Genomic DNA, 27,207 nt, shown 5'->3' on the forward strand with positions numbered 1-27,207 from the left:
TTGTGGGTCCAATTCTGGAGTCTCTATTCTATTCCATTGGTCTATGTGTCTGTTTTTGTGCCAATACCATGCTGTCTTGATGATTACAGCTTTGTAGTAGAGGCTATAGTCTGGGATTGTGATGCTTCCCGCTTTGGTCTTCTTCTTAAATATTCCTTTGGCTATTCGGGGTCTTTTGTGGTTCCGTACAAATTTTAAGATTGCTTGTTCTAGCTTCAAGAAGAATGCTGGTGCAATTTTGATTGGATTGCATTGAATGTGTGTTTATTTATTTTTGAGAGAGAGAGAGAGAGAAAGAGAAAGAGAAAGAGAGAGAGAGAGTGTGAACAGGGGAGGGGTAGAGAGAGAGGGAGACAGAATCTGAAGGTGAGGAATCTGAGCTGTCAGCACAGAGCCCAATGTGGGGCTGGAGCTTATGAACTGTGAGATCATGACCTGAGCTGAAGTTGGATGCTTAATCGACTGAGCTACCCAGTCACCCCTAAATTTTTTTTAATGTTTATTCACTTTTGAGAGAAAGAGAGAGACAGAGTACGAGTGGGGGAGGGGCAGAGAGAGAGGGAGACACAGAATTCGAAGCAGGCTCCAGGCTCTGAGCTGTCAGCACAGGGCCCAATGTGGGGCTTGAACTCATGAATCATAAGATCATGATCTAAGCCAAAGTTTGACACTTAACCAACTGAACCACCCAGGTACCCCATGACTAGGACATGCTTCTGCATAGTAAGTCCCTATCTGGTGCAAGACATTGCCCTGGGTGTTGTGTAGACAAAAATGAAGAGCATGCCAGCCTGTGACCCTCTGAACACATGTGTGCTTGTTGACTACTGTCTGGGACCTGTTCAGACATCACTGATGTGGACTTCCCTCCAACTCAGTCTCACCTCCTGTTGGCTAGTCAGAATCGAAGGAAGACAAGGAGACACAGCATTTAAAGCATTTGGCAAAGAAAGGAAGTTTAGAAGAAACCTTGCAGAGAATGTCTGAAAAGGACTGACTTGTCAAATGCAAATTATGACACCTATTTAAAGGGGAAAAAGACAAGATTTTCCAAAGTTATCAAGTTTATAGGTAGTCTGTTCCCCCACGGACACACAACAGTTTTCTTCCATGATTATCCTATTGCACAAGACGATGACAAATCTTCAGTTATAGCTTTGAACAGTCAGGGATGAAGTTGTTCATATTCCAGAGTCAGTAACCTACCAGAAGACTCAAGACTTCCTTTATGTTGGAAACTAGAGTTAGACAGGGGACCCTGGATTTACTTTGTTTTGTGATGTGTGCATGTGCAGCTGACATGCTAGGTTTGGTGGTTGTGTCCCACAGAGTGGCTGTGGACACTGAGTTTGTGGCTGCTGACCGCTGCTTCTACAGGACACTCAGGGCTAGGTTCCTGCCAACCTCCCGTCACAACATTTAAATCATTGGATCACTACATAATGCTATTTTAGGTGTGTTTCCATTTATATTTTTTTAATGTTTATTTATTTTTGATAGAGAAAGAGAGAGAGAACGAACAGGGGGAGAGAGAGGAGACACAGAATATGAAGCAGTTTCCAGGCTCTGAGCTCAAACTCATGAAAGTGAGATCATGACCTGAGCCGAAGTCAGACACTCAACTGACTGAACCACCCAGGCACCCAGTTTTCGGTGTGTTTCTGTTGAAAAACACTTTAAGAATTATATATTGTTGACTCATTAACATCAAACTCCCTGCCAACAGCACTAAAAATTGTGCCTGAATGGAGCTTCTCTAACACCCAGAACTTCTCCATGAGGCACATCCCCGCCTTCTTGCACTTGGAAATGCTAGACAGCATGCCAGCACTACACTCAGGGACAGTGAGAGACAGAAATCACCACCAGAAAGCACAGCAGAGCAAACACTGTGGTACTACAGAGACTTGGGAGAGGACACTTGCTTACAGTATAGTAGCTGAAACAAGAAGGCTATGTGGTGGCCTGTTGACCCTCTGCTGGAAGCAGGGTGTTAGCTGACCCCTGAATCCTAACCCTCCTGCCTCCCTGATCCCGGTTTGGCTACATCCCGGTGACTGGCTGCCTTTGGTGTTTTTTTCCGCTGGACTCGCCATGGCTGTGGAACAGGAATACCCATCATTCCTGACCTTCCTCTCTGGCACTATGAAACGTAGTGTCAAGGCCTCTTTGTGGGTGTGCTTGTTAGACAGGGAGGCGTCCAGGAGTCATAGGGAATGGGGTAAAAATGGAATGGTGGCCCTGCGTATAGTAGGGTGGGGGCTGAGGCTGAGGGCTACCTTGTGGTTCTGCTGCTCAACTGATGGGTAGCCACTGTGATGTGTTCCTTCCTCCTCTTCTTCCTCCTCCTCCCTCCTGCTGCTCTCTCCCTCTTCCTCTTGCTTCCCCCTTCTCTCCTCATTCTCACTTGACTTTATCCAAATAGGCAGCCCAGTGGATTTGTATCAATAAGAAGCAATCAGCAACAGCCATAATACTTGCAATCAATATATAATTGCATCAGGGTTATTCCATTACCTCAGGCCTGGCGTGCTGATTACCGCTGAGGCCTTGTGATTCCAGCAGTCATTTGCCTGACTTCAGGGTTTGGTGGAAGAGCATGTGGCAGGGTTGCCAGGCTGAGCCCTGTGTTGTGCACCTCAGGCAGGCCATCAGGGTCCAGGGTCTGGTCAGACACCAGGAAGTCAGACACAGGGGTGAGATACTCCTGGGCTGACAGGAGGGTGGCTCCGGGGAGGCCTGGGGTCAGGCATCAGGGCAACAGGACTAGAACTGGGAGTGAGTTCCTGGGACATAGGGCCCCGATACCACATTAACTGCCATTTAACTTGTACCATTTCCATATGGGCAGTACTTTTCCATATGAGGCCTCACACCAGCCCTGGGGGCTGAATATGACTATTCCCATTTTATAAACGAGGAAGCTGCAAACCCAGGGGAGGTACAGGGCTCAGTGCTACTGGACTTGGAAGCTGAGAAGCTATGACTCGAATTCAAGATTGAATTTAAGGTTTGAATTCAAAGTTGAGATCAAGGGTTAGTATGCTTTCCTAGCGCTCCCAGAAACAAAACAAGCACCACTCTCTACTTTCAGATGGCGTGTCTACAGGCTTCTCATTGGCTTATTCAGCAATTCTGTGAGGAAGACAACACAGTTTATCATGCCCATTTAACAGATAAGAAGACTGAGCTTTGGATTAGGGTGACCAACTGTCCCAGTTTTCCCAAGACTGAGGGATGTTCCTGGGATTTTCAGTATCAGCCAGACAAGTCCCAGAGCAAGCTGGTCATCTGAGTTTAGGTAGAGGTTTGTTGATTTGTCATAGTGGCCGAGGGACTGGGTTCCTTTTTCCCACCGCCCTGAACTGCTCCAGGTAACTGATAGTGCACCCACTTTCCTGTGTGTCTGTGAAGGCTAATATAAAAAGGATGAAAACAGCTATGATTTAATGAATACTTGCCGTGTACTAAGGCTTGGTAGATATTTGGTAATAATAGCAATCTCTTACATGGTACTTACCTCATGCCAGGCACTATTGTAAGAACTTTATGAAAATTAACTAGGTTAGTTGATCCTCAGTCAATCCCTTTACAGAGGAGAGAACAGAGCACAGAGAGGTTAAGTACTTTGTCCAAGGTCATACAGCGAGTAAGGGCTGAAACCAGAATTCGTATGTAAGCTGCCTGGCTGCTGAGTCCACCCCTGTGTTTACTGTCTCTCTAATCTTGGTTAAACACTCAGACAACAGCAAGTGTTATCAGCATGATCTTAGAAAACATAACATGAGGCAGAGGGTAACTTCTGGTTAAGTGAATGAGTGAACGAATGAATGAATAAATGGGAGAGTCCTGTAACATTCTCAGGATCACAAAATGAATGATGTCTGATCTCCCCATATGCAATGGATTATCAGTCAGCAATCAAGAAGAAATAAATAACAAAGATAACTAAAAAGAAACCAATATGTTGAGGGAAAGAATCCTGACAAAAGTAGTCCATTTATATGGAGTCCAGGAGTATGGTCAAACAAATTTACAGTGATAAAATTCAGAACTGTGGTTGCCTATAGGGATTGACTGGAAGAGGACACGAGGGAAATTTCTGGGGTGGAGATGTTCTATATCTTGACTGGGGTGCTGGCTATGTGGCTGTATACATATGGCAACACTCATTGAATTGTATACTTAAAGACCTATGTATTTCATATGTAAATTTTACCTCCAAAAAAGAGAAAGCACAAAAGAGCAGATGAAATAGAAGAGAAGGGATTCACCACTAGGGGTGTCTGACCCCTATGCCCTGCTGTGTCTGATGTTTGGGATTAACTGCCTCCATATTCAGTCACAGCTGGTGTTCCAGGTGAGCCCCTAGCATTAGGGCATGCTCATAGGTGGAGGAGCCACCAAGGCAGAAGCCACCTGAGCTGCCTTACCTGAGCACCTGCTCTGGGCTGTGCTGAAGTGACACCTTCAAGGGAAGATGAATGGATTAGACCCAGTGCCTGCCTGGAGCAGCTTCCAGCTTGGGGCGGGGGGCATCAGTACAAGAATGACTGACCACAGGTAATAGCCCCCGTTGGCCAGGACTCCAGTCCTATTTTGTAGGAATAGAAATCCTGAGCATGTTACAACGATAAGAGTTCTAGCTGTAGGAAATAAGGATGGAATTGAAGTACTGCCTGTAGAATGTAATGCAGAAACATGGTTGGCAGAAAGAATTCAGAGGCCTAGGAACTACAGCACGGGTACAAGGTGAGGGCTGGGTTTGCAGAAAATCTGGCTTTGACTGAGTTTTGTGGCAGTGAGTCAGCAAGGTCAAGGCTGGCTCTACTACTTGCTAGCATATGACCTTGGGCTGTAATTTATGCCCTCTGTTTCTCAGTTTCCTCATCTAAACCAATGACAGTGGGAATAATGATAGTACTTACCTCTGAGGATTAAATTATTCAATATATGTAAGGCAGATATCACAGTCCTTGTTATCACAAATCTTGTTAATTTACAGCTTAAAGTGGCACTCAAGGAAGACACAGTTGGCTGCTGGTCCCGGCAGGGCTCCACCTGTGGACTGTGGTTAAATAGCTCCAAGAGATGGGTGAGGGGAATACAGGACAGGAACTAGGTGGGTCTTAATGAGAAAAATAAGCAAATGTTATTATTCAGTTTCATAGGAAAACATATCAAGGTCTAGGGAGGTAACCCTTGTCTGAGATTGCACAGCTAGTTAGTGGAAGACCTGGGGCTACGTGTCAGTTCTGCTGCTCCCTTGTCGATGCTGCTTATACTGGCTCCAAAACCTGCTGCCATCCCCAGCCCTCTGGACTCATTACCTGGCCCTACACAGGGTGACCTTGATCAGGAACCAGGGCTGCCTGTCTGATCTTCAGTTTGCATCATGTAGGGTATCCTGCCTGGGACTTTGCTGGTGGGTAGGCAACATCCTCATTACATTCTGGCTTGTATTTATGTCAGAGATTCCTGTCATCATGTCACCATGTCACCTTGATCACATATTTAGCTGTCAGATGTGGAAGCTTGGGGGCTGTAGTCTGCCATTTTTACAGAACACACTATTCTTCACTGTGAGTCTCTGAACCTGACCCCAATCTTTCTTCTGGTCTTCATGTCTCTACAACTGGGAGTGTCTATATCTGCAGCAGGTCTCACCCCTCCCATTTCCCCAGAGTTAGAGAGAGAGAGACAGGACCCAGGAGGAAGATCTTTAGCTGTAACAAGGTTGGGGACAACAAGGAGCCTCTCCCAGGAAGCTGGATAGGGAAGAGCTATGAGGAGCAGGGGTGGCCATAGATCCTGGATGGCAGTGGAGCCTGACAGGTGACAGCAGACATGGCTGGGAAGGGGCTGGGACAGTAGGCAGGTGGTGGCTGGTTGGGCTTCCTGCATGCTCCAGTTAGGTAGGGCTCACATGTCTCCCGTGAGTAGCTGTCCTAACATTTACAACAAGAGAAATTTAAGAGTACCTAATTCCTCCCAAGAAAGAAAAAAAATAGGGATAATCAATTCTGATCATTATATTCAGGCAGAACTGGTTTAGATGTTGGTTTATTTCCTGAATTCATTCATTCATTCATTCATTCATTCAACAGTGCCTAACTACTAATTAATAAAGCACTAGTTTTGCACCTGGGAATCAGAAAAAAAATATTTGGGGGGCATCTGGGTGGCTCAGTTGGTTAAGCATCCAACTTATGCTCAGGTCATGATCTCGCGGTTCATGAGTTCAAGCCCTGTCTTGGGCTCTGTGCTGACAGCTCAGAGTCTGGATCCTGCTTCAGATTCTGTCTCCCTCTCTCTGCTCCTCCCCCATTCATGCCCTGTTTCTCTCTCTCTCAAAAATAAATAAACATTAAAAAAAAGAGAAAAGAAAACAATAATTTTGGTTTCATTTGGAGAGTCAAAATGAAGGCTAGAAAACCTTAACTGGGGGGTGGCTAACCTACATTTTGATAACATTAATTTCTCCCTGTGAGATCAAGAAATATGTCAATACACAACCAATACGATGAATGTGTGGTACTACAGGAGCAGCACATTTAAGACCCAGCTAAGGTTGGCTTTGGTTTGCAGCTGTGTGTTGTTCTCCAGAGGAGCCATTCCTTTATTCTCTGCTGACTTTGCAGGAGGTGGTTGTCAGGGGAAATACCCTTGGTTTTCTGGTGAGACTCAGCGAAGCCCCAACCTCACTGGTCTTGGGGCCCTGCATGGGGTTAGGTGCTTTGTGCATGTTTTGAACACAAGCACTATATCTGCAAATGTCCAAGTGTGGATTGGCTGACATGTAGCCTTTACTTAGTGTAGAGTTTGTGTTTCTGTTCAGGATACCAGTTCATGATAATGTATGACTTTTGTCAGAAAGTTCTTGATCTCTGTCTAGGCTTGGGCTGTGTGCTCCTGTGGTTAGTATTGCTAGGACACGAAGAATGAGCTTTACCATCTGGTGTTTGTGTTGAAACTCTGCAACCCTACTCAGCTAAACAGTGTGCAAGGCCAAGGGCAAACCACATGTCCTGCCCAGTGGCAACCACTGTTCTGGGTGGATTATGTCCTGTTTGGAAATGAATAAATAGAAATGCTACAAAAGGATCCAAGAAAAAAGACAACATAAAAAGAAATAATAAGGGGAACCTGGGTGGCTAAGTCAGTTAGGCGTCGGACTCTTGATTTTGTCTTAGGTCTTGATCTCATGGTCATGGGACCAAGCCCCATACTGGCTCTGGGCTGAGTGTGGAGCCTGCTTAAGATTCTCTCTCTCTCCCTCCCTCTGCCCCTCTCCCCTGCTCATGTGCTCTATCTCTTTCTCTAAAATAAAAAAATTTTAAAATAAAATAAAAAAAAAAACAATAAGAAGAAAAGCAAATTGAGGTGAAAGCAGCCTGCAGAGAAGATGGCTAAAATAAAATGCAGTTGAAGGATACTTAGCTCCAATAGAATAAATAAAATGCAGGTGGAGGTAGTGAAGGCAGGAGTTAACACTGGTAAAATGCAAATCACTGGTGAGAAGAACAAAATCTGCTTCTATTCAGAGGAAAAAGAATAAGGAGATGTGGGTGATGAGATCATAGGTGTACAGAAGAGAGGAGATCCAATCTAGGAATTACAGGTATTGCTGAAGAATAAACCAGAATAATTTCTTCAGAAACAAAATCAAAGTCATAACTGAGGAAAATGTGTCTTGCAAAATGTCCTAAATGTGCAGGCAAAATAAATTTAAAGGGAACTGCATCTACATACATACTGGCTACATTTTCTTTTTTTTTATTTTTTATTTTTTTATTTAAAAAAAAAATTTTTTTTTCAACGTTTATTTATTTTTGGGACAGAGAGAGACAGAGCATGAACGGGGGAGGGGCAGAGAGAGAGGGAGACACAGAATCAGAAACAGGCTCCAGGCTCTGAGCCATCAGCCCAGAGCCCGACGCGGGGCTCGAACTCCCGGACCGCGAGATCGTGACCTGGCTGAAGTCGGACGCTTAACCGACTGCGCCACCCAGGCGCCCCATACTGGCTACATTTTCAAATTGAAAAGATAAAGTATTATGAACACGCTGGAAGGAGAAAAAACCCAACCATGTTGAATATATAGTTGCAAAAATTAAGACTAAAATATCCCTCAAGGTCTCTGCAAATGCCCCAGAGCAATAGGGCAGCCATGAGGCACAGACAGGGCTCTGTGTTTATCAAGTCATTTCTCTTTTCTCCTGGAAACAGAGGAAGACAGAATTTCCCAGTTTTCTCCAATATAGGTGAGCCAGGGACCAGTTTTTGCTGATGAGTTGTGGATAGAAGTGACATATGCTACTTCTGCTCTGGATCCTAAAATGTGCCATGAGAGCTGCTAGTCTCCTCTTTCTTCCTTTCTCTGCTCCTTAGCCAGATTCACAGAGTCTGGCAGAGGACCCCAGGGGACAGTGGAAAGGGCCTGAGTTCCTGATTCACCTCGTGGAAGGCTCCCTCTGGCCCCTACAATGGGCTCTGTAAATGTCAACCTCAGAAGTGCAGTGTCTTATTATAGTATTTAACTTGCTCTAATATAAAGGGCTAGAGAGTTTTGAGGGAACACAGTCATGACTCAAGTATTTTTTTATTTAGTCAAACTGTCATTTAGGTGTGAACATAGAGAAACGTAATCAGAAATAAAAGAGCTCATAAGGTGTAAAAGGTCCATTTCCTTCCTGAAAAAAGTATTTAAGAATATATTTCAGTCAATATAGAGATGTATCAAAATAAAGACCTAAGCATGGGGAGGTTATCAAATAAAAAGCCTGGTTGAAACACTGAATCAGTTAACCATGGGGTAAAGTCTAAATAATTCTTGTTAACATGGCTATAAAGAGGAATGGAAAATAATAAGTTATTCTCAAAAGTGGGGAAAAAAAAAAAACCTCAACAGAATTGGACTCTAATACCCCATTTCATTCCAGAATAAACAAAGAAATTGGGTGAAAGAGGAGTAGAAAGTAGTAAAAAGCATCCTAGTTTCCTCATCCTCAAGGGAAAAGTGGATAGAAACTATTTTATTTTTGATATTGGCTATTGGAAAAATAAAGCTCAAAATTATTTTCTAAAACTCCCAAGAGCTAAAAATATATTTTTGACCATCCCCCAAACTATTTGAGAAAAAAAAGTCAAAGAGAATAATTCATAGTCTTTTTAGTAAATAGAAAAATTTTAAATGCTTTTTAAAAAAATATTTATTTTATTTTTGAGAGAGAGACAGAGTGTGAGTAGGATGGGAGGCAGAGAGAGAGGGAAACACAGAATCAGAAGCAGGCTTTAGTCTCTGAGCTGTCAGCAGCCAGACGCGGGGATTGAACTCACAAACCGTGAGATCATGACCTGAGCTGAAGTCAGATGTTTGAGCCACCCAGGTGCCCCAGTAAATAGAAATTTTAAAAATGGAGAATTACAAGGCAAAAAACAAGCATAATAAGAAAAAGCCAGGAAGTTCCATAGACAGAAATAATAAAATGTAATGACAGTAATAAATCCAGATATACAATTATGGCAATAAATAAAAGGGTCAACCCTCCCATTAAAATAGACTCTCAGATTAGGCCACATAATTAATGTCAACTATATGCTGTTTACAAGACACAAATCTAATACAAAATGATTGACAGGGAAAGATTAGACATAAAAGGCTTGGTAAAAGATACAGGGAAAATATATAAAAATGCAAGAATGACAATATCAATATAATAACAACTGAATTGGAAAATAAAATCCAGCATAAAAATGTAGCAGTCATCAAGCAAACAGTAGATGATGCCAAATCATTTAATATCAGACTATTTATAGCAAAATCATTAGAAAATATGAGAAAATAACAAAAAATATTTGTGGAAGACCGTGTATTTTGCTCAGAACAATGCAGATAAGGCAAGTGAAAAATAAATGTGGGTGCAGAGTACATGGAAAATGAGATATATAAATTTTATTTAATAAAAATATATAACAAACTTTAATCCACGAATAGATAATAAACCTTTCTTTTAGCCATTCTTAGAACAGTGACAAACATTTAAAGAAAAGCTCATTAAATACTGAAAATCCATGTTTATGTAGAACATCATACATGAAGAATAGAGAAAAAAAATAAAGGTTTTAAAAAGGCACATGTGAGATCTTGGAAACTAAAAACTGCTCTGCTTAATAATTTTGGGTCAAAGAAGAAATACTGACAATCTATAAAGCAACAAAAAATAGACACTTAATGTAAAAGTTTATGGGGTAAAGTCAAAGCTGTACAAAGGGGTAAATTCACAGGCTAAATGGTTTTATTAACACATTTAAATAAAAATGAAATATTTAATTAAATATTTAAATAAACAACACACAGAGATTTAACGTAGAACAGAGAAATCTTTCTTGAATTAGAATAGTAGTGTGTAAATCCAGAAAGCCTAACAGGAAAAAAGGAAATGTGCAAAGTTAGATATTAGAAAGTGGATGGACCTACAGATACTGATGTTATAAAGCTTTTCATGAGATTAATATATTGTATTCTATACTATTTTTTAAATATTGATTACAAGACATAATTTTATAGCAAGATATTAATCACCAAAATTGACTCAAAAATAGAGAACTTAAAGAAATTGTAAAAAAAGAAAGTTACTGTAGAATTAATTTCCCCCAAATGCTCTTCACTTAATGTTGTTGATCAGCTTAGTTGATCAAATCTCCAGAAATATGTAATTTTTAGGAGGAAATTAACCATTTGTAATTATATAAAAAGACAGAAAACTTTCAAAATTATTTTATGAAACCAACATAACCTTAATAATGAAACACAAGTAAAACATAATACTAAACACAAGTTTATTTTATGGAATGGAAATTACTTTCTTTAAATAAAATGTCATCAAATCACAACCACTGCAATATTAAGAAATGAATACTATAACTTGTCTAGTTAATCATTATCTGAGGAATGGAAGGATAATTTAATGTTATGAAATCTAGTAATACAATCCAGGGATCAGTGAGATAGAAAAAACTTCAGTTGATTCTCTAAACACATATGATAAAATAACCATTTAAAAAATCTCTTGGGAAAAATTTAATAAATATTAATGTAAGATCACTTACAAAATGTTGAGCAAAAAATGCTCAACATCAGTCATCATCAGGGAAATGCAAATTAAAACCACAATGAGATACCACCTCATACCTGTCAGAATGGCTAATATCAACAACTCAGACAACAACAGATGTTGGCGAGGATGCAGAGAAAGATCTCTTTTGCACTGCTGATGGGAATGCAAACTGGTGCAGCCACTCTGCAAAACAGTATGGAGGTTCCTCAAAAAATTAGAAATAGAGCTACCCTATGACCCAGCAATTGAACTTCTAGGTATTTATCTAAGGGATACAGGTATGCTGTTTCGAAGGGGCACATGCACCCCTATGTTTATAGCAGCACTGTCAACAATAGCCGAAGTATGGAAAAGCCCGAATGTCCGTCGATGGATGAATGGATAAAGAAGATGTGGTGTATATATGTATACATATATATATATATATATATATATATATATATGTATGTATATATATATATATGTATGTATATATGTATATATATACACACACACACAACGGAGTATTACTCGACAATCAAAAATAATGAAATCTTGACATTTGCAACTATGTGGATGGAACTGGAGGGTATTATGCTAAGTGAAATTAGTCAGAGAAAGACAAATATCATATGACTTCACTCATATGAGGACTTTAAGATACAAAACAGATGAACATAAGGGAAGAGAAACAAATATAAAAACATGGGGGGGGGGACAAAAACATAAGAGACTCTTAAATATGGAGAACAATCAGAGGGTTGCTGGAGGGGTTGTGGGAGGAGGGAATGGGATAAATGGGTAAGGGGCATTAAGGAATCTACTCCTGAAATCATTGTTGCACTGTATGCTAACTTGGATGTAAATTAAAAATATAAATTAAAAATTAAAATTAAAATTAAAATTAAAATTAAATTAAATTAAAATTAAAAAGTATATTCTTATCAATAAGGTTGCTTATGTTTGTGAGTAGTTGTTTTATATATTTGGGGGCTCCGGTATTCGGCACATAGACATTTATAATTGTTAGCTCTTCCTGATGGATAGACCCTGTAACTATTATATAATGTCCTTCTTCAGGGTTGATGGGGGGTGGGAGGGAGGGAGGAGAGGGTGGGTGATGGGTATTGAGGAGGGCACCTTTTGGGATGAGCACTGGGTGTTTTATGGAAACCAATTTGACAATAAATTTCATATATTATAAAATAAATAAATAAATAAATAAATAAAAAGAAAATACTTATAATATTAAAAAAAAAATTAAAAAGTATAAATTAAAAATGTAAATTAAGTTAAACAAATCAAACTAATAATTCAGTATTAGATGTGATGGTGAAATACAAAAGAAATTCCCATTAAAGTTTCAACAGTGGAAAGATACGGGAGACTAGCATGATATAACAGTGTTCTGTACATTCTAGCTACATAACAATAATGAAATACTGTGAGGCAGTGATTCTTGATGGGGGTGATCTTATTCCCCTGGGGACATTTGGAAATGTCTGGAAGCAGTTTTGGTTGTAAAGACCAGTGGGGTGAGGGTGCTACTGGCATTTAGTGTGTAGAGGCCAGGAATGCTACTCTACATCCTGCATCCCTATACAGGATGGACTCCCACAGCCGAGAATGCCCACTGTTTCATTCTCCTGAATAGCCATAAGCATCTCAAACCCACCTGGTCCCAAACTGAGTTCTTTCTGTATGTCAGGTGTCACATGAAATACTTTATTTAATTCTCACAAAATACCTATAATTCAGATGCTATCATTACACTCTTTTCACATATGAGGCCATTAAGACATGGCAGGAATTATAAAGTCACACAGATATTAATAACAGAGACAGGTTTTGAACCAGGCAATCTGGCCACTTTGTCCCTCACACTGAGGTAACTTTCTGTTACTAAGTGAGAGAAATAGGATTTAAAGTTACACACACAGCATAATGATCATCCCAATTTTATGAAATATTATATATATTTAAATAATATTAAAACAAAAGTAAATACATTTTGGTTGTTAATGAATGGTAGTGGGATTTCTCTAGTGTCTTTAATGGACATGTATTATTTTGTAATGAGAAAACCCAAAAAATCTAATTAGTCATATGAAAGGATCAATGGAACTAAATGTAGTTTTGGTATCCTCTTTTAAAAACTAAGAGCTCCTTCCATAATTTGGCTATTGTTGAAAGTGCTGCTATAAACATTGGGGAAGTGCCCCTATGCATCAGCACTGTCCATCAACTGATGAATGGATAAAGAAATTGTGGTTTATATACACAATGGAATATTACGTGGCAATAAGAAAGAATGAAATATGGCCTTTTGTAGCAACATGGATGGAACTGGAGAGTGTTATGCTAAGTGAAATAAGCCATACAGAGAAAGATAGATACCATATTTTTTCACTCTTATGTGGATCCTGAGAAACTTAACAGAAGACCATGGGGAAGGGGAAGGAGAAAAAAAAAGTTAGAGAGGGAGGGAGCCAAACCATAAAAGACTCTTAAAAATTGAGAACAAACTGAGGGTTGATGGGGGGTGGGAGGGTGGGAGGGTGGGTGATGGGTATTGAGGAGGGCACCTTTTGGGATGAGCATTGGGTGTTGTATGGAAACCAATTTGACAATAAATTTCATATTAAAAAATAAATAAAAACTAAAAGCTCTGAATGAAGAGTTATGCTGCCTCTAGGTTGATATTCACTGTTCTAGAACAAACATCACTATTTAGGTACACGCACTAGCATCCCTCTGGAGCTATAGGTTCTGACTGAAACTGGTTTAAGCAAAGAGAAATGAATTGGCACATCCAACTGAAAAGTATGAGAAAGAGCTTGTCAGCTTCAGGTAAGGCTTGATCTTGCAGCTCAACATGGGTTGACCTTGACTTACTTTCTCTCTCCATTTCTTGACTTCTTCTTTGGTATTGGCTCTGACTCTCTCCTCTCTTTTGTATCCCACAGGAAAGAGGAAGTCTCTCTGAGAGCATCTGGTAACAGTCTACATGTTCCCTTTGATTGGACCACCTTACGTCACATGGTGACTGATTGGCCTGGCCTTAGCCTTGGGTTCTACTTTTGGAACCAGGGGTGAACTCAACTTCCCTGGTGTCCTATCTCCCCAAATAAGAGGATGGAAGCTTGTGGGAAATTGGAACATTTACATCGATCAGCAAATGGATGGTGGCGATTCAGTCAACCCACACACACTATACTATGGACTTCTGAGAATGAAACAACTTTATTAAATGTCTACTTATGTACATTTGTTATCTAATATTATAGACAATGTGTCCACTATGTTCATATTAAGGAGAGTCACCAAAAGATGGATTCATAAGGGAAGGCTTCCTGGTGGAGGCAGACTCAAGGAGGTCCTTTGAGGATAGGTGTGAGCTGGGTGGGTGGACAGGGGAGGACCATATTCAGGTGTGTAAGAATAGGGCCAAGACCAGGCTGTGTAAAGGGGAAGTGAACATACAGAAATGAAAAAGGGCAGCGAGGAGGACTCCCTGTGGAGGAAAGGAGAAGTCTCATTGTTTAAATCTTGGCTTTGAAACTCTGTATCTCCAAAAGAAGAAGAAATAGCCATGGGGATCCTTCTTGTGAAGGGTGTTCATATGCTCCTTGTTAACATTTTATATTACCAAGCTGTTTTACTTTTCTACTCTCATTTTCTGTAGGTTTACATCTGTAAAATGGACATAATAGCACAGAGGATTGATATGAAAATTAGATAAGATTATATCTCTTAAAAGATCCTGCAAACTATAAATTAGTAAATGGCAGGTAGGGAAGAAGGGGCCTGGGAATGCATTCGGAGTGTAACAGGGAACTAAGTGGGCAGACACAGGCTGTTAAAGTTAGAGGTATAATTGGGTCCCATCTTTCCCCCTGGATTTACCCACCACTCTGACTTGCTGAGGCCTCCACATCTCCCTGTTTCCCCCTGACATGGCCAAGTCGTGTGACCATGGGAATGTAGAGGCAAGGAGAAGACTGGGTGTGGATGTAAGGCAGCCCAGCTGGGCTTCAGGGAAGGCAGGGCAAGGAGAAGCAGTTTCTGAGAAGCGGCAGGAGTGCCCTAGGAGGAGACAAAATGACTTCTAGGGTTGAGTCTGCCAGAGACCATAAAAACCTCAATGTATGAAATTAGCTTGATTCTCTAAAATAGTTACATCAAGGCGGCTGTCAGGAAATCAATAGCACGCTGTAATTATGTCCATAAACATGCTGAAGAAGCAGGAGAGGTCAGAGGCAAAGAAGGGGGGTGGCTGCAGCAAGGCCTTCCAAGACATGACTCATGAAGCTTGTAGGCACTGGAGCCACCCCAGAGGGGGCCAGCTCCTTGCTGCTGCCATGATTAATCCAGGGAGAAGGAAATTCAATTTGGCAAACATTTATTGAGCATTTAGTTCAGGCCAGGCTGGAGGCAGCAGTGGTGGGCTAGGCTTTGGGTTGGTGGGCTGAGCCACCCCATCCAGTTCTTACTTTGGAAACCTGCAGAGGGAGAAGTTACTGGAATCGATGTTTGGCTAGTGGATTTGGGCCTTTTGGGGAAGGAGAGGAGAAGCCTCCGCAGACACCCCCATTGTGTTTGGATTTGCAAATACAGCTAATTCTGTTCCTGGGAGCTCCAGTAGCTGATACAAAACTCTTTTGTACTCAAAAGCTCTTCCTTTAAAATTTAATACTGTCCTCTTTGGAGAGGGAGGCACTTAGCTCCTTGCTTTACCTATATTACTTCATCTTCTCAAAAATATTGTGAGCTAGGAATTTTTGTCTCCATTTTATAGATGAAAAAATTGAGGCTCAGTATGATGAAGTGATCTTTTCAGCATCATAATGAAAGTAAGTGGACATTTATGTATCATTTATACCTTGTAGTCTGAATTGCTTTAATTAAATTGTCACAGTGGCGATCAGACCAAACTCATGGCTGATACTGATTTTGCTCAGAAAATTGGAATGTGAGAAGAGGAGGTTTTGTGTGTGTGGGCTGGGATTATAGAGAGAAGCCAGAGGGTAAATTTGAGCAGAAGAGGTAGGGGAGCTGTAGGCAGGTCTGGGTGAGTTTGGGTGTGAATGGACTGGACAGATGGGGCAGGAATCATGAAACCATGAATGGCAGCCAGGGGAGAGATACTGAGTGAAAAGTGGGTGCACTGGGTCCTCATGCCCTCCTGCCATGAGCTCTGGGAAAAGGTCTCAAGACATTCTTGTCCAGGGTCTGACTTGGACTGACCAGCCTGTGCCTGGTGGGTCTATTCTAGGTTGGAATTCTTTTTTTTTTTAATTTTTTAAATGTTTATTTATTTTTGAGAGAGAGAGAAAGAGAGAGAGGCAGAGAGGGAGATAGAGACAGAGAGAGAGAATGAATGAGTGGGGAAAGAGCAGAGACAGAGGGAGATACAGAATCCAAAGCAGGCTCCAGGCTCGGAGCTGTCAGCACAGAGCCCAGCGTGGGGCTCAAACCCACAAACTGTGAGATCATGACCTGAGCCGAAGTCAGACGCTTAACCAACTGAGCCACCCAGGCACCCCTCTGCGTGGAAATTCTTTTCCAGCATTTCACAGGAATTGTGTATGTTTTTCCAAATGCAGAGAAAAATCAGTTGAGAAAATGGGAACACTGTAAAAAGTATTACAAGTCTCCTGTGAGAATTTAAGAGTAACAATCAACATAGAAACATTACTTCTTTGAAATAATTCACTGACATCAAATAGAAAATCAGAGCAGGAAATGCTGAATGAACCACGGAGTTGGAAGGTGAAGGTCAAAGTGCCCAGGAACCTGGACAAGAGCAGGTAGGCCGGCAGCGTCAGAGCCTCATCAATTGGTCTTGCTTGCAGTCTTGCCACGGAGAAAAGTATCCATTGCCCTGTCTGCTGCTAATGGTGAGCCACTGTTGCAAATAAAATAAACATTAGTAATATTTATAGCTATAGAATACTTTATGGGTGGTGTTCCCAGAAATAATAAGTTTTGGAAGTGAACTATGTCCTTAAATTGCGATTTTGACATGTGATCCTGTGTGGTGCTGTGAGGAGCATTTGTAGGAGATCCAGATGTTATCTTGTTCCATCACTACTCAAAATGTTTATGGTTCAAATATTCACTGTTGGGGACAGTTCTTTGCAAGTATTAGAACAGAGAAAGGCAGAGAGAAGACACAAATGTCGTTGTAGGAATACTATAACATTAAATCAGAAATGGATTTTAAAATCTGAATTAGCAAAAACAATAACAAATTTGAAGACAAAAACCAAAGACTGAGTAGATAAAGTGTTTTCATCATTACAAAAGGGAATGAGTTTATAGAAAGCAACAGTTGTGCTAACACCCAGCTTGAAGTTGCTTTTGGCCATGCTCTTGCCAATTCGATAAAGGTCAATGCAAGATGGAATAAATTCTCTGTCTGGACTATTTGTCACAGAAAAAGACATCAAAACTTTTGGATATGGCAGTTAATGCTTTGTGGTTTTAAAATTTCTTTAAGAAGGATAGCTTTTAAGTATTAAAAATTAAATATTGTGGTATTATCTTTTAATTTTTAAGTGATTTTTATTTGGCATTTATTTCTGTCATTATCTCCTTCTTTTAATGTTTTTGATTATCCAATGTCTATATCAGGGAGAGATCATTTTTACAATTTACTGAAGTATATAATCTTGATAAAGAATGTATTGGCTCATAATAAAAATCAACCATGCGTTGATTATGTATTTCTAACAGAAAGCCTCTGTGATAATCCTGATTCCCCAAACAATTGTTTATTATTATAGCCACTAATTATTATTTTAAAACACACAAATAAAGTGCTTTTAAAAAATGCACAATAACTTCTGATTTGGGGGGTTCCCAGTAATTACCAGGAATTCTTATTTCTTGTTCCTAGATCCTGAAGATCAATATCTAATGGGATTAAGAACCACCCAACCTGTGAGGATGGGGCCCTTACACCTGTGTGTCCCTCCTTTCTGTGCTGGCCCTGACTGAAACCACCCTTTGCAAGTACAACATCAGAGGAGCACACAGGTGAAGGAGTGGACACAAGCCAAGTCTTGCAGGTGCTGCTAGTGGAAACGTTCACCATGAACAAGACCTGCCTGACAGGGGAATTTAAGACTTGGATAAGGCCGTGGGGTCTGACTGCCTCTGGTCTGACAGCTACTTGTTTTCTATTGATTTGTACCCATTTTGCTTTCTTTCTCAACCTCACAACCCCGCCAGGGACACCTGGGATCAGTGCTGGGGGGTGCGTGAAGGGCCACTGGCTGGGCCCCTTCTTCCCTGCCAGTACTGTACTACTCACCGCTGGGACCTCTTCTGGCCCTATTTTGGTCTCTGTTCCTGTTCTGTGCAGGCCCGCCCTAGCTTTATGCTTTGTTTCATAATTGTTTAGAAATACAATTTAGAACTTGGGATTAATTACAACAAGGCTGTTCATAACCAGACATCTGATAGGGTTAATGGCAGCAGATGCAGGAGCATAGGTGTTCAGAGCTGAGGGTATTGTAAAGCTTAACTGTTGCATTTGTATAAGCTGATACTAGTTTAATGTGGTGCTGCTGGGAGAGGTGTTGGCTCTGCAAGCTTCTCAATCTTTGTTTTCCCTTTTGAAAGGATATGTGGCAGGCACCGTTAGTTGCTCATGCAGGAGTCGTTGCCCCCTCCTCCTGCCAACAGAACCCAGGTTTTTCTCAAGCACTGTGATAAGGTGTTTCCTGGACCCTCCCCGCCTCCAGGGGAAAAATCCTCAGCAAAGTCCATCAGAAAAATTGCATTTCTTCAGTCAGGACTGGCTAGGCATGGGCTTGTGGCCCTACTGGGGTGTAAGGGGACATTTACCGGGAGGTGTCTGAGACGTTTACCTCTGTCTTATAAAATGGAGAGACACTTTTTCTCTTCTGACACCTGGAGCTGCCAGCTGGAGCTATTTTGTGACAGAGAGGGGAGCTTCTGGCTTGCTGAGAATGCAGAGCAGAAAGTTGGAAAGAACTTGGGGCTTGGTGAGCTCTTTGTGTGACATTATTGACAGTCCTGGAGCCGCTGCATCTCTATCCTGAGACCCCTTCACATGAGGGTGGTGAACACTTCCACCTGTGTCAGCTGCACTTGGTAGTGAAAAACATCTCAGATACATATGGCCTCTGCCGTCTCACAAGATGAGTTTTGTGGCAAAACACTCAGGAGGACTTTCTGAAAGTTAAACACTCTATAAATTGAAGCCATTTATCTTTACCATACACACATTCCCAGGTATCAAATGGTGCAATTTCATGCCTTGTGACTGGTTAGCCGGGGAAAAATTAGGACATAGGAGGACTTGCTAAGGTCTCTGGATTCACACCATATAGCTGACCAGCTGCTTTGCTCATGTGTGAGGCTGACTCTGCCTTCACTCGAGGCAGTATGCTGTAGGGATAGCTACCTTGCATTGGTTTTCCAGAAGACCTAGTTTTATCTCTGCAAATAGTTGGCTGTTTGACCCTGGGCAATTTAAATAACCTCTCTGGGCAACAGATGCCCCTTCTGGAACATGGGGATAATAGCCTGCATTCCTCTTATGGTGCTTGCCTGCATCAAATGACAGAGTGTATGGTTTTCAACTATATGGCAGGAAGATGATGGTGATTGCTATGGATTGCGATTTTGTATCCCCACCAAATTCATATCTTGGAGCGCAACCCCTAATGTGGTGATATTAGGATGTGGGGCCTTTGGGAGGTGATTAGGTTGTGAGGGCTCCACCCTCAAGAATGGGCTTAGTGACCTTCTCTAAAAGAGACCCCAGTGAGCTCCTTGACCCCTGTACCACATGAGGACACAGAGAAAGAACTGTGAGAAATAAACTTCTGTTGTTTATAAGTCCTCTAGTCTGCAGGATTTCTGTTATAGCAGCCCAAATGGAGTAAGACCATGATGAAGGTGATGATGATTGTGGTCGTGATAGTGACAAAGATGAGTTTGCTCCATCTGGCCATCAATAGAATTCTAAAAATAACAAACAGTGGTGAGGGTGGCAGGTGGGTGGAAGAAAGTCACTGAACATGTGGGGAATCTGTGAACCCTGAGGTGTGAACTTATGAGGGGGGAAGATGCCAATGCAGCTGAGAGGAGCATTCAGAGAGCCGTGGATGACGCTCTCCTTAATGCAACACTGTTGTTCTCTTGGGTGGACCCAGTACCTCCTTCGTATACTTTGCTCTGATGTATTCAGAAAGAGGCTCAGTTCAAGTGGATTTTTGCTTCCTAACCCAAATCTTGTCTGAGTGGCTGGAGGCATTCAATGCCAAGCCTCCCTTTCCCAAATCTGCCCATGGCAGCAGAGTACTGGACTCCAACAGGGCATTGTCTCTTTCTTATTCTGTGTGAACACCCAGACATGACAATTCTTCCCGTACACATGCACCTTTCTCCACAAAATGAATGATTCCCTTAAATTTTTATGAATTGAGTCATATTATCAATGTGGTAAGAGAGCTTGCCACCTACATGAATCCCATGGTGACCTCTTAGGTACAATAGCTAAGTGGGTGAGGAATCAGATCCTTCAGGGTAGAGCATGATATCTGTCCAAAATATTTCCCTCCATTTCTCCTTCATGATCCTGTCCTCACCAGTCCTGTATATATGTAGTTCCTCATCATGCTGGGCATGATGCCCAGCCATAGTCCAACCTGGTGAACTCCTACTCAAACTCCAAAGCCCAATTGAATTGTTCCCTCCTTTCTGTAGCTTTCCTTGACTATACCATTATTAATGAATTGTTAGGTTTATCTCGATCCCCAGAAAGTTTTAAGCACATCTTTATTGCAGCACTTAGAGGTATTTGTTTACTCATCTGTCTCCCTCTGTTTGAATATGAGTTTCCTAAGGGCAGGGATCATGTCTTAAATATCTTATCACCTGCACTGGCATGATGCCCTGCATACATAAAAAGTAATCAATAAACATTTGTTGAATTAAATTGAATTTGTAAGTTAGATTTGCTTAAGGGAGAACACACCTGTATTCATTTCACAAAGGATTCTTGGCTATAGAAATGATTATGCCAAAGGATCTCTTTAAAGGGTAAGCCCCCTGGTGTATTTACAGCAGGATGCAATTTCAAATTCCACATCACTTTTTCTAGGAGCACATTTCCTGCTTAAAGTGGTATGGTCCAACATTCACATCTCAAGCCTGCAATCAGCACCTCGCTCACATGCAGGCACAGCCTTCATAAGATTAATCATTTACAGATAGTTTTTTCTTCTACCCTCCAGCCTCTGAAGGAAACCCCTGGCCCCGCAAATGTGGTAGGTGGGGGCATCCAGGGCAAACCCTGAGCTTTGGCGCCAGCCCACAGTGGGGGTGGCAGAAGGCCCATTCTCCCAAGGAGAAGCGCATGTGCAGCCTCTGGTCTCTCAGCCCCCTTAGCAGCCCATTTCAATTCACCCCGAAATCGTCCATCTGTCATCACCCATTAAAGGCATTTGTAAGAAGCTGCAAAATATTGAGGCTGATGCTTTTTGGCACTAATATTGCTATTAATATTGATATCCCTTGTAATGCCAACATCATATTATAGCGCTTCTCATAGGCTCCTCCGACTTGTTCTCTTCTCCACTCTTCTGATCCCTAGCCTTGCCCTGCAGCTTGTTTTTAAGGATTTTTAGGAGTTATCGATCACACAATAAAAGAGAGCAAGAAATCAAACCTGGCCTTTACTCGTCTGTAAAATGGCATGTGTTGGAATGGTCCTTCTCTAAACTAAGCTGGAACATGACTTTCCTTTTTGACCAAGGCAAAGCCTGGTGGATCTTTAATCATTAATGCCCTGGAATGTTACTGGGCTCTGCTTTTTTTGCTCAGGTACAATGAAAGGTGCTGGGACCACAGAGATGAAGAGTCAGGGTCCTGCCTTTCTGAGGGGCGAGGTTGGGTGGGCCTCAGTGGTGAGAGAGGGGAGCTAAGGTGAGCTGTAAGGTGGCACAGAGGAGCTCCTCACCCAGTTTGATGCAGAAGGCTGAGCTCAGGAAAGACTTCTCGGAGTTACTGGCAGCAAAGACCCACCCTGTTGTGGGCTGAACTGTGTGCTCCCCCCAACCTGGGTTCAAATTCCAGTGTCAGAATGTGACTGTATTTGGAGATAAAGTCTTTAAGGATGTGATTAAGGTAAAATGAGTTCACTAGGGTGGGCCCTGATTCATGTGGCGGGTGTCCTTGCAGGAAGAGGACATTAGGACAGAGACACAGAGGGGAGGCCATGTCAGGACCCAGGGAGGAGACAGCCATTGGCAAGCCAAGGAGAGAGGCCTCAGGAGAACCAATGCTGCAGAACCTTGACTTTGGACTTTAGCCTCCAGAACTGTGATCACACCCTCCCTGCTGTTGAAGTCCCCCATCTGTGGCACTTTGTTATGGCAGCCTGAGCTGACTAATACAGGCCTTAAGGTAGCTGTGCCCACTAGACAGTCCTTATCCCAGGGTGATTTGGGAGCCAGAACGTGCAGTAGGTGTCAGGAACCAGAGGGGTGGATGAAATCTCACAGGGAGAACATGTTAATGGAGAAGAGAATGAAGGAACTAGACTTCTCAGACTCCTTTTTCTCCACAAAATCTAGCACAGAGTCCGAAAACACAGTCCAGGCTATTCACGGAAGGCATGATTGATCTCTACATGCAGGCCTGTGCTAAGTGGATGATGCCATCACCGAGTGCTCTCCTCTGCTAGGCATAGAAAGAAAACGGCGATTAAGTGTGGTCGCTCCAGTTGTTAGTGCCTCTATGTTTATAAAGTTCTTCCCTGTACCTTATTGCATGTACCCCACACTTTGTGTACATGGAGTGTGTTATTTATCATCCACAGTTTATGAAGGAGGAAACCTAAGTTCAGAGAAGTCCCTTTGAGGACCCCTGCCTACTCAGCTGGGAGGATTGCTTGTAGGAACACCTTCTGCCTGGAGATCAACAATGGGTCAGGCCCGTGTCTATCACATGACCATGGAGCAGGCTACTCCTGTCCAAATTCTGCCCCATCTGGCCTCCCCAAGCAGGGCACGCCCTGGCCTCCAGTGGAAACCTAGGCAGTTATTTTACTATGGTGGCATTTAGGATATAACTTGCTCCCTCATTTCGTAAAAGGTGGGATTTTCTTACAAAACCGTCCTTGTTCTAGAAAGCTCTCCTTTTCCCCAGTCACCCCCATTTTAGGGTCATCTATTCCTCAAACATTCTCTCTTTGAGCCTTCCCATCTGGGTCCCAGCCTTCTTTCCCACCATCCCCACCCTTACCTACCACCACCAAACCAGAACCCAGTGCCAAGCCCTGTGTCTTGTATGTGCTGCTCCTGCAGGCTCTGGCGAACACCAGCGGGTCTTACCTGGCTCAGCCTTTCTTATGTTAGAAGGGGTGAGGGGGCAGAAGCTGGAGGGAAGCCTCTGCGTCTTCAGCTTCAGCCCTGAGTCTCCACTGCAGAGCAACTGCCTGTGTCCTTCCTGGGATTCCTAAAGGCAGATGGAACTTGAAGATAAATCCTCTTGATAGACCCCGTGGTCTAGGCTACGTGAGGAATTCTCCCTCTAGACTAGGGGAAAACCAGCTAATGTGTCCCTACTCCTTGAGAAATAATAACCGCAACCTTGTTTTGCTAGAGGCGCATTCTCCTTTCATCCTGATCCGGTTTCCATTACAAAATGTTCTCGTACGAACCCTAGGCCATCTGGGGTGAATGGCATCATGTGCAGAGTTTTTCTCTGATTTCCAGATTTCTCTCCTGATAGCAGGGGCAGAGATTTCAGTGCACACCCCTAGATATACTTTATCTAGAAATCTGTTACTATACTGGGGCGTATACTATTCTGTATATACTACGTGGAAACCAGGCTTTCCGTTTCCAATCCCACATCCTTTCTTGCCCACGTATTTTGAAGGGATATCTAGCATGCAGTATGAATCTGGGTGAGTTTTGACTTGGTGGTAGCCTTTTACTTTATTTTTTTAAATTTAATTTTAGATTAAAATTAAAAAATTAAATTTAATTTTACATTTTTAAAAATTTTAAATATTTTTTAATGTTTTATTTTTGAGACAGAGAGCATGCAAGTGGGGGGAGGGCAGAGAGAGAGAGAGGGAGACACAGAGTCAGAAGCAGGTTCCAGGCTCTGAGCTTTCAGCACAGAACCCGACATGAGGCTCAAACCCACGAAATGCGAGATCATGACCTGAGCTGAAACCAAGAGTCGGATGCTTAACTGACTGAGGCATGCAGGAGCCCCATGGTGGTAGATTTTAAAATCCTGGCATGCAGGGGGTACTTGTTTGTCAATCCACACTGCAGCACTTTTGTACGATGGTTGCCAGATGATGTTCTAAGTGGTGGCAGTATTAAGACAGACAAAATCCTTTCCTGGAAATTATATTGGGGATGAGAAACATGTAAGTTAGTAATTTCGATAAAAAACTCATAGTTTTGTCCTTTGAGAATACCACCTTCCTCAGTGAACCTCAGGATGAGCATTCTGGAGAGGCCCAGACATAGAAAAGTATAATCCCTTCATTTTAAACCTTCTAGGTCCTAGGTCCAGAGAAGGGAGGAAAGAAGGAAACTCACACCTGGCAAGCTGGTGTGGCTGGCACTATGCTGGGCTCTTACTTGCACAGTGACCAGTGGGGAGTGGCTCTGTGTGGGACAAAGCAGGGACCAGATTGCAGCCCCAGTGGGGCTTGGAGTGGACTGTGTTTTTACCTGGGGCCTCTCCCTGCAGGGCCTCCAGTGGTCTCCTATAGCTGCAAGGTCCGGTGCAGTGTCTCAGGGGCCACTTACCTGGGAGCTCTACCCTTCTAATTCCTTCTCTGGGGAGCAGTGCTGCCAGGCAGCTCAGCTGGAATCCTTCCGGATGAATAGTTCACCTTTGTGTCTGCCTTCTCACATCCTGGATGTCCCGGAAGCAGGGCTGGAACTGCTCCTTCCATCAGGCAGATGGGGAAACAGGGATCTGACACAGGCTCTTGGTCAGTTAGGGTCAGAGCTTACAGCCGCCTTCTATTTTGGTTCTATTCCCGAGCTTGCTCTTTTGCAAAGGGTTTGTTTCCTAAGAACCCCTTGGTGTGGCCAGACTGAGCCTTGCTTCCCAGCACCCATTAGCCATGTGTGTCCCCAGCTCCATGGACAGGGTGGCTGCTCCTGGGTGGCAGGGGCAGTTGTGAGGAGCATGTGACAGTCAGCAGCTCCCAGGTCCACTCCCTCTGCCCTCTAGAGATGTGCCTGCATTTCCCCTCCAGCTAGCACTCAGCTCTCTGCTTCCCCAGATCAAGGGCCTGAGGGCCAACATGGAAGACATTTTCCCAGGCGTCCAGTTGGTGCTGATGCTGAACAGGCAAGTGTGGGCTGGATGCTAGGGCCTCTCCCCTCTGCTGCTCCTCTCCCTTGGGAAGGCTTGTGCCCATGTGTCACAGTGGCTCCAGGCCTGTGTGTGTGGCTGGACTCTCTGCTTTGATCCCACATCAGACTCCGGCTTTATTATTTTTCCAGGCACCGTGATTATTCCCCTAATCATGCCAGGAAATGAAAAGCCACAGACGCTTTCTGTTCAGTGGCCCTGTAGATCTCTGTTGTATTATGAATGTGAAAGTTGATTGAACCTGGGAAACAATTTGAAGGCAGAGTTTCCAAAGCGATTTTGTAAGAGGAAGCCTCACCCAAGGTCGAGGGCAAATCAGGCCAGCTTTGAGTGTGAGGCCACGATGCAGGGGCTGCAGTGTGCTGTCCCTGTGGCCCCACCTCTGCCCCTGCGGGTCTAAGTGGCACAGAGTGCCCCAGCTGGGAGCCTCAGCTGCTCATCCAGCCCAGTCCTGTTGAGGGGGGGGGGCGGCACAGGAGAGGAAGTACACTGATCTCCAAGACCAGCTCACATGTTGTGGCCTCTGCAGAGTTAGGGGCCCCCAGCTCCAGCTCCGACCTGCCACCTCACCTGTCTGACTGACAGTGCCTGATTGATACTTCTCCACAGCGGTCTTCCTCTGTCATGGAGGGGTGTGTGTGGGGGGGTGCTTTCTCTGTTCACCTGCATCTCCCCAGGGTGACATGGTCAGCTTTATAAGTGCAATGATAATGATGATGATAAGAATGTGTACATAACACTGACCATGTGCCCTGGGTGTTTTAAATATCACAATTCATTTAGTCTTCATAATAATCCCACAGGAACTTGGGTTTATTGCTCCCCAGTTTGTCACCTGCCCACCATTTCCTTTCTCACAGTCAGGTGATACCGTGACTCTATCTTATTGAGACCTAATTGCAGGGAAAACAAAGGAGGGGGAAGGTTCTTCCCCTCTGACCCTTAATCTGAAACAAAAATTTCTGCTTGAGAATTATTGCTTACCTCCCCTCTTTTCCTGTCTCTACCTGCTTGCCTTTTTCCCTCACTTCATGTCCCCAGCATATCCGCCTGACCCCCTGGATTGCCTCCGCACCATGTATTTGCTGGAGAGCCGGGAAGACTGGTCCCGCGAGCCCCACCACAGCCTGTGTGCACTGTTCCACACTTTTGCTGCTCCTTAGCTCTCACCATGAATGCCTTTAATTTCATCATTTACCTCCTGCCTTCCCTACTGAATGTCATGAATATTGTTTCCACTGATAGCCTGCTTATTTTTAAAGGTTTATTTGCTATTCAGTGGGCTTGGGCTGGAACAGCCCAGGTGTACAGAGAGAAAACAATTTATAAGATGAATATCATGAGGGCCATCCTTCCTCCCAGGCACAGTGGGGCTGGGGATACCAGGCAGAAAGGAAGGTGCACAGGTCCTTGAGGGCAAGGGGAGACAGGCCGGTTCACTCAGGCCCAGGTCTGCAAGGGCCCCCACACTACAGCAACTCCCACGTCCATGGCTTCTTGGTATACAGCAGGTACTCCTCCAACAAACATGTACTGAGCATGAATTGTGGGGCACATGCCAGTTGGGTTTATATGCCAGCCGCTGTGCTGAGTGCCTGACAGGCAGTCACTCACTGAATCCTCGTAGCAACCCAAACAGCTGGGTCATGACAGCATCATCCTCAGCATTTTACAGACGAGGAAATGGAGGCACAGGGAGGTAATTGCCTAAGCG

General features: G+C 43.2%; 1 long non-coding RNA gene across 1 annotated transcript in view; it reads left to right on the forward strand.

The window, feature by feature from the left end:
* LOC123587924 overlaps positions 1-14,364 on the forward strand; it is a 61,366-nt gene extending 47,002 nt beyond the window's left edge. The window contains exon 2 of the long non-coding RNA XR_006707613.1: positions 14,066-14,364. This is a non-coding gene — a long non-coding RNA (uncharacterized LOC123587924). The remainder of the gene's footprint in view (positions 1-14,065) is intronic.
* Positions 14,365-27,207: the final 12,843 nt, after the last annotated feature.

Source organism: Leopardus geoffroyi, chromosome B1 (genome assembly GCF_018350155.1).
Source record: "Leopardus geoffroyi isolate Oge1 chromosome B1, O.geoffroyi_Oge1_pat1.0, whole genome shotgun sequence".
In the NCBI taxonomy this organism is placed as follows: domain Eukaryota; kingdom Metazoa; phylum Chordata; class Mammalia; order Carnivora; family Felidae; genus Leopardus; species Leopardus geoffroyi.